The following is a 12967-nucleotide window of genomic DNA, read 5'->3' on the forward strand; positions in this document are numbered from 1 at the left end:
CATCTGATCAATGTCCTGATCTCTGCTCCGAAGCTCCAATTCTAAATGAAACATTCCGGACTACCAATGTTTTGTACAGAGAGATCTATAAATGTTAAGTCTTTATTTTACTCCAAAATTTATCAACGTTAAGTCAATATGTAGACAGATATCGCCATTCTTTGAAAATTTGCCTTAAAAAATTTGCTAATTGATTCTTTCTCAGTGGCCAGCATGTTTCGGTGATTTGCTGAACAGCGTTGAAATCCGTATCTGTCATCTATATGGACTAATGGGTTTTCGCTCTTATGCCTTAACCAATTCAAATGATTTTTAGTTCACTATGGAGTAACTCAATTTCCTGTGACATCTTATGAATTCACCCACAAATAATATTCCAAAGTGAAAAAAATATTGCTCCCCGTGTGAGCTATATAAAGTCCATAAAGAACTTGGAGGGATCCAAGCTCTTCTGTTGACTTTACAGCTACTTGTTACCTCCCAAGTCAGGTCTGCATCTCAAAGTTCATACAAGAACTCCTGATGAATTGTTAGCTGTGGACCCCCTTTGCGGTGGGGACCTGATGCCTATAAAAATGGCAACCTTGATTAAGGTAGCATGCTTAGTACATGGACTAACCAGATAAATAGCCTTTTCTTAGTAACAGTTACCATGAGTTACTGCAAACTAAGCCTTATTTGCTTGTATCTCCAAACCGCAAGCTTAAATGTCTTTCTAGACATCTATTCTCTAAGCTAACTGTATGACTGTTCTGTGCCTTTGTAAGATGCCATGTTTCGCAGGTGTATAAGGGAATAGGAGTAATGCGGGCATTGTATTAGTGGCATTTACTCTTTACCGAGTTCAAATCTGATCTCCAGGCAGCCTTTACGCTGTCGAGTGTATACACTTTACGCAACCTTTACACTATAAATCCTCCAAATGCACTCCTAATCCAAAACAAATATCAAAAATAAATTGGTCAGTTATAAACATCCTCTTGTTTGTTGTTTTTTAGAGATTCTCTACTTGAACACATGATCAATTTTCAAACATTCGATGAATTTTGCATAATTTTAACTAATTTTTGCATTTTTGTTTCATTTTTATTTTATTTTTTATTTTCTAACAATCAATGTGTTTGTCATAATTTCAACTAATTTTTGCATAATGTTTGTTTTATTTCTTGAAAGTGGATTGTATTAATTGAATAGGTTCTTGCTTTTATTACAATGTAAATAAAGTATGAATAAATTTAAAATATATTATTTTTAAAAGCAACCTTTTAAAACAAGCATTTGATTGAGTGATGTGTGAATTAAGTAATATGTTTTTTTTAATTTATATTATATTTTGTCCGCCTCCGTAGTGTAATAGTCAACATGCTCGGCTACCATTCTGGAGGTCCCGGGTTCGATTCCCTGGGGAGGGTCAAATAAACAAAAGTGATTTTTTCACTGTAATATTTATTCAATATTTCCCTGGACTGGTACCTGAAGCGAAGGGCTGATCAACTTTCCTTCATGTGTTAATGATCAAGATAACACTGCGTTTATATGATGCAGTGCCCTATGTACCATTGGAGTGCGGATAAGGGTTTTAATGAATCAGTTATTCGACGATAATTAGTGCACAAATTTTGTTGCAAATTGCATTTTTGTAGCTCCTGATATACTTGATATAAAAAATTAATCCGGAAAGAAATATAAACCTGAAAAAATATCAAATACCATCCGAATTGGGTACCGTAGAACAAGGCTTCTTGAACTTTGATGTGTTACTTGAGCACAGTAAAAAATAAAAGAGATTTAAATCTGTATTTGGTGTACAATAATGAACATATCGTGACAATAAGTGTCACCTGTCAGGGAAACAATGAATCATGTCCATACGTTCATTATTGTAGGCGAAATACAGATCTATTTTTTTTTGTACTGGGCTCAAGTAACACATCAAAGTTCAAGTAGCCCCATTCTACGGTAACCAAAGAATAACTGTGATCAATTAATCTTTTAATATTTTTATTTGGTCTTTGGAATAAACTATGGCATAATTCCTTGGGTTGTCAGGTTAAAGACCTTCATCGAATATTTTTTTAAAGCAAACATTTCAGATTTATGACATCAATTTAACTATACAGTTTAAATTTACATAAATCAGCATACAGTGTTGCTACGCAAATGTTTTCTACCACAAAAAGAATGCATTATGTTAATTAAAGGCACTATATTTGTTACGCAATAATAAAATTGTTTTCTTGATATATTGCACATAAAAATGTTTTATACTAGCGCCATCTATTGCAATTATGTTTTACTTAATGTTTTTAACTCTACCGCACAGATGTCAGTAGTACTACTTTTTTTTTTTGTAAGTCAATACAGGAATCACACAAAAAGTACAAATAAATCACTGGCTTAAAGATTGATTTTAAGTTGTTTTATTTTATAATGTTTTTATTATTTTATTGGGTTATTATTTTTTTTACTTATAAATAGAAAATTTGAATTTCCTCCCATACAATTTGTGAAATGTACATACAAACTTTTCATACAAGGTCATTTTGACCAGGAAGCCTACAAAAGTGATAAGGTATTAATATCCTCAAATTGGAGCTAGATAAGTACCGTCACGCAGTATTTTACTCGCCACAGATTGATTTGTTTGCCTCCACAGTGTAGTGGTTAGTGCATTTGACTACCGTGCTGGAGATCCCTGGAACAATTCACTTCCCGTCGGACCACATCAGATTGACACAGTGTTGACTTGATTGCAAGTTACAATAAGGGATGCGTTCAATTGAAAGAAGTGGAATATATTAAATGTGATGCAGATGGCGCTATTCAAGGAATGCAGGGTGTAGGACGTTACTTCTATATGGGAAAGGAAGTGGAGTAGGAATGGAAAATAACAGTAATGAATCGGGCACTTGGGGTTTCATACCTCTACTTGTACTTAAACGCTGTTAATTTTTATGAGTCATTTTAGGTTCGATTCCCAGTGGGGTTGAAATGCCAATATTAAAGTCAGCATTTCATTATTTCGACCGGAAAGTAGTTATTAAAAACGCTTAAAAACGAGCCAATGTCAATGCTAGACGTACCATTTGCCGTTTATTTTTCATGGTATGCCTATTTAATATCAACTATCCCTATTTAATATTACCCTGGTTTCTGAAGTGCTTGACTGATCATCCCGCGTTCATGTTGTTAGCGATCAAGATCACACTACATCGATGTAATATAGTGGCCTATGCGCCATTTGGGTGCGGATGGGGGTTGGAACAGTGATCACTTAAACCAGCCTATGACAGTCGTCAGCCCCGTAAATGCTCAGATTTCCATATTATTCTTCATCTTTGATGAGATGTTAAAAATAATATGAAAAATAACTCCTATAATCGGAGATAATCCAGATTTGTGAACAAGTATTTGGACACACTCAAAATGTTGTAGAACAGGTAGTTTAGGAATCAGATATAGTGACTCAAAATTTAACTTAAGGTCTCGTGCATCAATTCCATACGCGAGTTAATGTTTTAACTACGCAGTGTACACAACTTTAATTTTAATTCTGAACTTTTATTTCTAATGATTAATACCAGTCGTTGATACATTTTTTTTTACATTTTTACACTCTTGTTCCTAATTAAAATTGCTAATAATTTTCCTGGAAATATCTTAAACTCTACGAATGTAGATTTAATCCTCCGTTACAAATTAATCATTAGATAGGTTCATATAGATTACGGTGCGATTTTTATTAGTTTGCCGTTAATCTTGTTCTTGTGAGTGAGCTGGGATTAGGCGGTTCCCACGTGGGCGCCTACCAGTTCAATACATTTACCTGTATATGGAGCCTACCGATGGTTTAACTATCCGCCGAGTGTGTCATGGCATGGCATTCAATCACCATTGACAACCTTACTGTATGTATTTATGTGTATCACGGTTACAGGGTGTAATAAAATAAACACACCTGTCAGTAATTTATATTTGAAGCAATAACTTTGTGTCTTGAATGTTTTTCGCGGATACTTTAGTGCCACATTTTATAAACTTTATAAAATAAAAGAACTTTGTTTTGACCACTTTTTATTGGTACACTTTATCCGACCGGTTTCGATTAGAACCTTGTCATCATCAGGGTTTATGTACTAAATTCTAAAACATTATAGTTAATTACCCTTCCCTTACCAAAAACTTCCACGCACACCATACACCATATGAAAATACGATTTAAAGAATATGATTTAAAAATATGATTTAAAAAACTCCGAAATAACTTTGTGATTATTCCATTTTATAATTAAAATATAACTCTGTGCTAAAATCACTATAAATATTTTATTTTACAACAACAACAACAAAAACCTTATCCGCACCCCAATGGTGCATAGGGCACTGCTTCATATAAACGCAGTGTTATCTTGATCGTTAACACATGAAGGAAAGGTGATCAGCCCTCCGCTTCAGGTACCAGTCCAGGGTAATATTGAATAAATATTATAATGAAAAAAATACTTATATTTATTTGACCCCCCCTGGGAATCGAACCCGGGACCTCCAGAATGGTAGCCGAGCTTGCTGACCATTACACTACGGAGGCGGACAAATATTATAAATTTTATTTTAACTTAATTATAATTTCTATCGGTTTCGAAGCTAACCGCTTCTTTTTCTATTATTAGTATTAATCAGTCTTGAAAAAGAAGCGGTTAGCTTCGAAACCGGTAGACATTATAATTAAGTTGTAATAAAATATTTATTGTAATTTTAAAACAAAGTTATATTTTAACTGTCAGTGTTCTAACGTGATTAAATAATATAACGAGCTTATTCTAAGCTCTTAAAGAGATTTTAAGAGAGGATACCGCAACAGAGTTGACTTAAAGCTCTCCTCTTTCCTTCTTCACCTTTCCTTTTTTTGTTAATTTTTTTTAAAATTTTATATTGCATATACTGAAATAATACGTGTACTTTTAACTGAAAGTAATTTTCTATACATTTTTAACATAACGAAAATTTTATCCGCCTTGAAGTGTAGTGGTTAGCGTATTTGGCTACCCTGCTGGTGGTGTTCCTGGGTTCGATACCCAGGGGGGTCAAATTAAATATGTGATTTTTTTTTATTTGTCACTCAAATATTTTATATACAACCTGGAGCGTCGGACTGATTACCTTGCCTTCATAAAATTCACGATCAAGATAACACTCCGTCGATACTTTGCTGTGTCCTGTGCACCATTATGTACGAAGAAGAAAAAGGCAGTCAAAAGACATCCATTTTTAACCTGTCAATTATCGCATTTTGTTGTACAGGTTTTGTTTGAAAATTTCAGTTTCGAGATATTTTTTGAAATGTAAAACATATTATTCTTACAACATTTTGAGTGTGTCCAAATACTTGTTCACAAAATCTGGATTATCTCCAATTACAGGAGTTATTTTCATATTATTTTTTGACATCTCATCATATTATTCTTCTTTTTGTGCCCCATAAATGCATCCTAGTATGGAAAAAAAAATTCAGATTCATTTGAAGGCAACCAATGTCCGGGACGATCGGAACATATTACACCTGTATATATTTTTTATTACCTGTTATACGACTTGTACGGCAAAAAATCTTGTGCTAAAATTCGCAATGTGGCTTTTTTAAATACCCACGTTTTTATATTAATATCTATAAATAACCCGTGAACTTCAAATGAATGGATTATTCCTTAAATTATTTAATAATTGATGCAGATATCGAATTCTGATGTAGGCATAATTAATTTCTACTAATTTATCATGAAGTTTAAGACCTAAACACGTTTTTTCTCGTTTTTATTTTTAATTTATTACATTTTTTGCTGTGATAAATTTAACCGAAAACCATTCATATATAATCATGTTTTTATTGGACATTTATTACTTGAAATTATTATAATCTTTTGAGTTAATGGCTGCGTTTAATCTCAGTTAGGTGATGATCTGGGTTCATTCATATATGTACGTGTACATATGCGTAACGTTTGTATATAAATATAAAATTATGGATATTTACAGGGCTTGCAACGTGTCTGTCATAGGCTGGCAAAGTGATCACTTTGCACACGTGTAACAATCGCCATTCTACCCACGATTGAAAACCACACTTCTCGAATTTATTCAATATTCTCCTTGTTTTTCATTCAAATGATTTTTTCTCTAATAAAAAAATTGTATACATATTTTGTTTCAAGAGAGATGTTTTTCGTTAATTATTAATATAGATGAAGAAGAATGTGGAAGTCTGGGTATTTACAGGTTGTGAATCATGGGTCTGCTTCCATGGTATAATTGTTAGCATGTCCAGCTACCGCGCTGGAGGCCCCGGGTTCAATTCCCAGGGGAGGGGGGGGGTCAAATAAATATTAGTGATTTTTTCACTTCAACATTTATTCAAAATTACCCTGGACTGTTCCCTGAAGCGCATGAGTGATCACTTTGCCTTCATGTAAGTAACGGTCAAGATAACACTGCGTCAATACGATGCAGTACCCTATGCACCATTGGGTGCAGATAAGCGTTAAAAGAAGAAGAATCATGGGTAGAATGGTGAATGTTGCACGTGTGTAAATTGATCACTTAACCCCTACTGGTCCAATGTCGAATCTCATTCGACATCGATTTTTTCCTATTAGCTCCCATGTTTAATGTTATTCGACATTTTTTTCATCATTAGTATTATTTATTTAAATTCCAAGTTTACATTTTTCTCACTAGTATATATTACAACCGTATGTGAAGCAGAGGACGAATGTTTTTTTCCAATTGGAATGTAACTGTCTACCTAGATTATTTTTTTAATTTTGGGGGACCGGAAACGGTTAACCAGCCATAATCCCTGCAAATACCTAGACTTCCATATTCTTCTACGTCTATAGTGAGATGTCAAAAAAATTTCACCGGATTTTTTCGCTCGAGTGACCGAGAAAGCCAAGCCCGCCGCCGGATGGAGGAAGTCGCGATTTTTCGTCATCACCACGCATCGGCCTTGCGAAGGTCGCCGCTTGGATAATGCCACTTTTTTCGCCACTCTCTCGGTTCAAGGTCGCAGCGTTTTGTGAAATTGTGTTGCGAAACTCGGCTCTCTACCACGGCCGCTGTGGGCGACTCCATTACGCTTATCCTCTCCAGCGCGGAGCTGTCGAATGTTAGGCGGATAAAAAAATCCAATGCTATCATTACGGCACGCACTACTTGTCTGAGGAAGCGGAAGGACGTGGTGATGTCATTGATAGCTTTTATTTACACATCCAAAGCACAGAAATACGTCATACAAAACCTAACACATACCTTTGGTAAAAAAAAACAGCGATGTCAGTTGAAAGGTAAAAAGATGATACGTGCTGGACTTCTAATGTTGCTATTCATTATAATGAATTCATTCAATTCATTATTCATTAGATTCTTTTTCTTTGCTCTAAATAACATTTTTGTAAAATGTTATCTGGATTTAGAGTTAAATTTATGTTGGTGACTAATCGAATACTGTGCCTTAACACAAACCGATAAATCGAGATTGTTATATTGCTTTTTTCTTCAAAATATGTTTTTTATCTTGAGAAGCCAGTCTTCTCTCATATAACACAAGAAAGCACCTCACGGCAAAGCACACGAATCACAATTAACGCACTCTTGTATGGTAACGTACATACAACTACAAGATCCATAACACAGAAACACATCAAACAAAATCACATATCTGTCAAAAGAACTTTTAATATTAAGCAATAAAGTTTTTAAAATTTTATTTATAAAAAAAAGGTGTTTTTATTATTTACAAAAATACTTCAATTTCATACTATTTCTGTGAGCCTAAGCGGCTCATCATTAGAAATAGGTATCAAATTGAGGTATAGTGGGTTCGAACCGAGAATCTCTGACTCAAGATTCCACGACACTAACCACGGCACCACAACCCGATACAACAGTTGTACAACCTGCTTCCAGTATCCATAAAATGATTAAAAATAGAAACCAAATATAAAAGAGCTGACTTTGGACTAAAATTTGTAGATACATACAATTGAATGGTTCGTTCCCCTTTTCCGCCACCACTGAATTATGTACCATTGCGTTTGGTCTTGAAATATCAATCATTTATCATTTCGACATATTCTCGATTTCGTACCCATAGTTCCGAACGGCCGAACGTTATATCTGTGGGGCATTACTCGGTAAATAGTAATAGGTGTCACCGCGGGTCGTGGGCTGGTCCCGCCTCCGCCCTAGCAGGCTCCAGTACTCCCGCACCACTGGCCGCCAGTGACTTGGTGCCCTTTCGGACTGGTACGTTCTCCAACAGCGGCAGGGTTGTGCCATCGTCGCATTCTCCGAATCGACTGTTCTTCGAATGACAAGGGTATTTGAACGACGGCTTTACAAATTGACCGAGCGTCGCCGGATATGTTTAAAATAATGTCCACAAAAAGATTTTCACGGAAAATTGTTGAGGATCGTAAATATTATTTATTTGATTAAAAATAAACTTTTGTGTACAAAATGTATTTGCTTATGGTTTTTTCTTACTTGAAGAGATTCCGATTCCCAGATTATTGTGAAAAAATACGTGTAACATTGAATAAATTGTAATATTTCCACTTAAAGCACTTAAATGTTTTATTCATCTTCAAAAATGTGTTTTGATTTATGGTATCAATGTCCTTCACTATTTTTATGATGTATGATACCACCTCTCGTGACAGTTCCTTATGAACTAACCATGTCCTCACCCAGGCTCCTGCAACGCGCCTCCAGCTGTTTTTGTCTTTGGAAGCTGAAATAGGGACAAAGCATCAACAGGTGAGGGACATCTCGAGGTGTCTCATCATCACACGTACAGCTGTCGATCTAGGAGAGCTTGAAACGATGCTGGTAGCTCATGAACCCACCGTGACCCGTAAGGATTAGGATGAACTTAAAGCCAGGTTTTTTTTCAGCAGTCTCCTGAAATCAAAGGCATGAAAATGGTGCTTTAGGGATATAATTCGATCTTGTTTTCCTTATGATCACTGCACACCGGTGTGTGTGCAGCCCTGTTGCAATGCATTCGCAGATCCCGGTTAGAAGGATTACTTATTTATTATCTCCTCCAGCCGTGTTGCATGTGTTGCGGCCGCCGGTGCATTTTTCCCGTCTGCGGGGACCGGTTTCGCCAACGTAACAGGTGAAGCCAGTAACTCCGTCTTGCCATATTGGCTCATTGCAATCTGCGAAAGGACGAGAGATCCTAAGCATTCCGCGAAACTTTGCGACTTATGGACCAGTATATGATACAATCCGAGCGATTTATCTCTTTGTTTACTATTGACGACTTTATGTGACAATATATTTATATGTAGCCGGACTTGCGTTGCTGTGTTTCGGTCTGGTGAAAAGGAAAAGAAAAAAGTAAAAAGGAATTTGTAACAGAAAATTTCACAATACGATGATTTAAATATCAAAATAAAACATTTGTTTAAGACCACTTTTCGATTTTATCAACGTAAAAACGACTTGTTTCGAGAACTAGAGATGTTCTCAATAGATGAAAATACAAACTGATACTAGTCGTGTTTACATTAATATATTCGAAAAGGTGTCTTCTATAATGGTTTTATTTTTATATTTAAAGTTGGATATAATGTATTAGAGTAAAACCTCGATATAACGTACTAATTGGGAGGAGCGGGTGTCCGTTAAAGCCAATAGTCCATTTTATTAAAACAGGTTTAAAATAAAAGTATAACTATATAATAAAACATGTTTTTATCAAATAATAGAATTTTTTCTTTATCAACTAGTCAAATAGACATCGACAATATTTCTCTTAAACGTATTAAAAGGAACATTATTGATGTCTATTTCATTAAGCATTACATTGCACATATCGCAGGCTCGATTTAAAAATGAATTTTGGTAGGACTTGGTGTGCATTTTTTACCGGACATGATAATTACAAATTTCATCGATATCGTTCAGATATCAATACGAATATTGATGATGCTGATGACTTAATAAAGTTCTCCTGTCAACTGTTTTTACTTTTACAAATAATAAAAACGTGGTTTATCTTAAGTTGCATTCATGGAAAATAATCCAATTTTTTTATTGGTTCTGACTCTTATCCGCATACATAGGGCACTGCGTCATATATACGCAGTGTTATTTTGACCGTTAAATTTACTCAAATACGCGGTCTTATATATTTATATATATATTTTTTTTAATTTTCCCGCTGAAATTTAATGTAATTATAAATCGCTACCCAAAGGTCGTCCTGTTGGCTAATTCCTTCGGTATTGACATATCGGATTCGCGTGGGTCGGTCTATAATTCTCGATACATACATCATTGTCCGGTGCAGCCGAATACGCTAACAAGGACCGGACACGGGCCGATCCTCGAGGCTGCTAGCCCACCGTTTACCCGTTCTGGACGTTTTACATCCATAATAAACATCACATTTGCATATTGTTCGACACGGATCGGCAATTAATTATCTTTAAATTATTTGTTGTGTAATTTCTGCGTCCATTAACAACCTGCTTCGAAATCAAACAAATATTTACATTTTATTTAAATAATATTGTCAACGGCCGAGCTAACAAGAATGTTTATTTTTATAAATGGAGATTTATGACATATGTATTAGAGTAAAACCTCGATATAACGGACTAACTGGGATGATGCAGTGTCCGTTAAAGCCGATAGTCCGTTTTATTAAAACAGGTTTAAAATAAATAAAAAACCTATTTTTGAAAAAATGATCACTAAAACACAAACAAAATTATATTTATTGTCTTGGGACACTCGTTGTGAAGTGATGTTGCTGTTTGATATCATCGCGCTTGCTTTCGGCAATCCTGTCTTGAAAAAGGAATCAAGTTTTGCTTGCACTTTTGAAATTTTGAGACATAGTTTGTAATTATCATGTCCTGTAAAAATTGTTTTCATGCGGCGACACTTGAATTGAATCAATTATAATATTAACGGGACATTTTAAATTTTTTACATTTGACCGAATTTTCGTCCGTTATATTGAGGCTTTACTGTAGTTTGAGTAGTGCGGTTGCCAATTTTGGGTAGAATGGTGAATGTTACGCTTTTGTAGAGTGATCACTTAACCAGCCTATGACAGGTTATAAACTCTGTAAATGTAGACTTCATATTCTTCATCTATGTTGAGATGTTAAAATGTAAATTTCGATGACGCAATTCTCCTTTTTCTAACCCTTATACGAATTCAATGGTGCATAGGGCACTGCATCGTATCGAAGCAGTGTTATCTCGACTATGACAGGTTATAAACTCTGTAAATGCAGACTTCATATTCTTTTTCATCTATGTTGAGATGTTAAAATGTAAATTTCGATGACGCAATTCTCCTTTTTCTAACCCTTATACGAATTCAATGGTGCATAGGGCACTGCATCGTATCGAAGCAGTGTTATCTCGATCGTTTGTTACGCGAAGAGAAGGTGATCAGTCCTGTTTTTCAGCTACGAGATAAGGTGATATTAAATGATATTATTAGACCACCGCCGAAAAGCCACATCAGATGGCTTGGTGGGTCTCACAAAAATAATAATTATGACTCATAAAAAAACAATTTAAAAATTACACAACACACTGTAATAAAAATCTTCATAATTTTAGTTAAATTAAAAACCGTAGTTAAATATGATTTTATATGAAATAATTGTAGCTACTTTATAACAATGATTTCTATTGCAAACGCATCAATTAAGAGATTTCTCGGCCGCTGCTTTTAATCTATGTAAATGCAGTTGTTTTCTTTTTATTAATTACAAAGGCCATTCTTTGTTTTAATTTAATACAGTTTTAATTTAATACAGAAAAGGAGAACAAATATTATTATTATTTATTGGACAATTTTTATATTAATGCGATCCCTCAGATAAATGCGATTCCTCAGACGAATGTGTGGCAAAACGATGTTTGATAGATGTTCGAATGATGAAATAAGGAAAGAATGTAAGGCTGAGATAAGCATTATCGATAAAATTAAGAAAGGTGTTTTGAGATGGTTTGGACATGTGGAGCGTATGAGTGAAGAAAGAACGGTTAAACAAATTTATGAGGCGAATGTAGTTGGAAAAAGAAGGAGAGGACGACCGAAGAAAACTTGGCACAATCAGGTATGTCAAATACTTGAAAGCGGCCTGGTAAGGAGTCGTAATAATCGTCGGGTATGTATGAGGAGATGCATGAATGTAGAAGAGGCAAAGAATGTTTGCAAAGACAGAGTGGTGTGGCGTTCGATTCTCTCTGCCTACTCCTGCGGGGAAGCGGCGTGATGGTTAGTTAGTTAGTTTCAATTTTTATAACGCCGTTTTCGTGAGAAATCACCTCAAGGGCGCTTTACACTTTACAGTAGTTTTTATTTTATTATTAGATTAAAACCAATATTTTTAGCTTTTCCACTTTTTTATTTGACCAGCGACCGGGTTTCGTCGTTACCGACATCATCAGACTGGTGTCGGTAACGACGAAACCCGACATCATCAGACTGATGTCGGTAACGACGAAACCCGGTCGCTGGTCAAATAAAAAAGTGGAAAAGCTAAAAATATTGGTTTCAATCTAATAATAAATTAAAAATGCAATTCCATCACGAAGTGTCAGTGGATAATATAAATCTATTAAAAAGTAGTTTTTATATTTAAAACGATATTATTTAATATAAATTTATCGTATCAATATATAAAATATAGTAATAATATACACATATAACACATTACACATACATACGTAAATATATACACATAATACACATGCTTTCCAGATTACTGGATTTGGAGTAGAATATATTCTGCCATATGAGAAATAGGGAGGAATAGAAAAAAAAACAGTAATGGTTCGAAGACTCGGGTTTGCATACCTGTCCCCGTTTACGCAACGCTGCTAATTTGTACAAGTACAAAATAAATTATAGTTTTAATCGAATTGTCAT

The sequence above is a fragment of the Brachycentrus maculatus genome, unplaced genomic scaffold (assembly GCF_059751285.1).
Source record: "Brachycentrus maculatus isolate JH-2025_06_01 unplaced genomic scaffold, ASM5975128v1 h1tg000065l, whole genome shotgun sequence".
NCBI classification, from domain to species: Eukaryota; Metazoa; Arthropoda; class Insecta; order Trichoptera; family Brachycentridae; genus Brachycentrus; species Brachycentrus maculatus.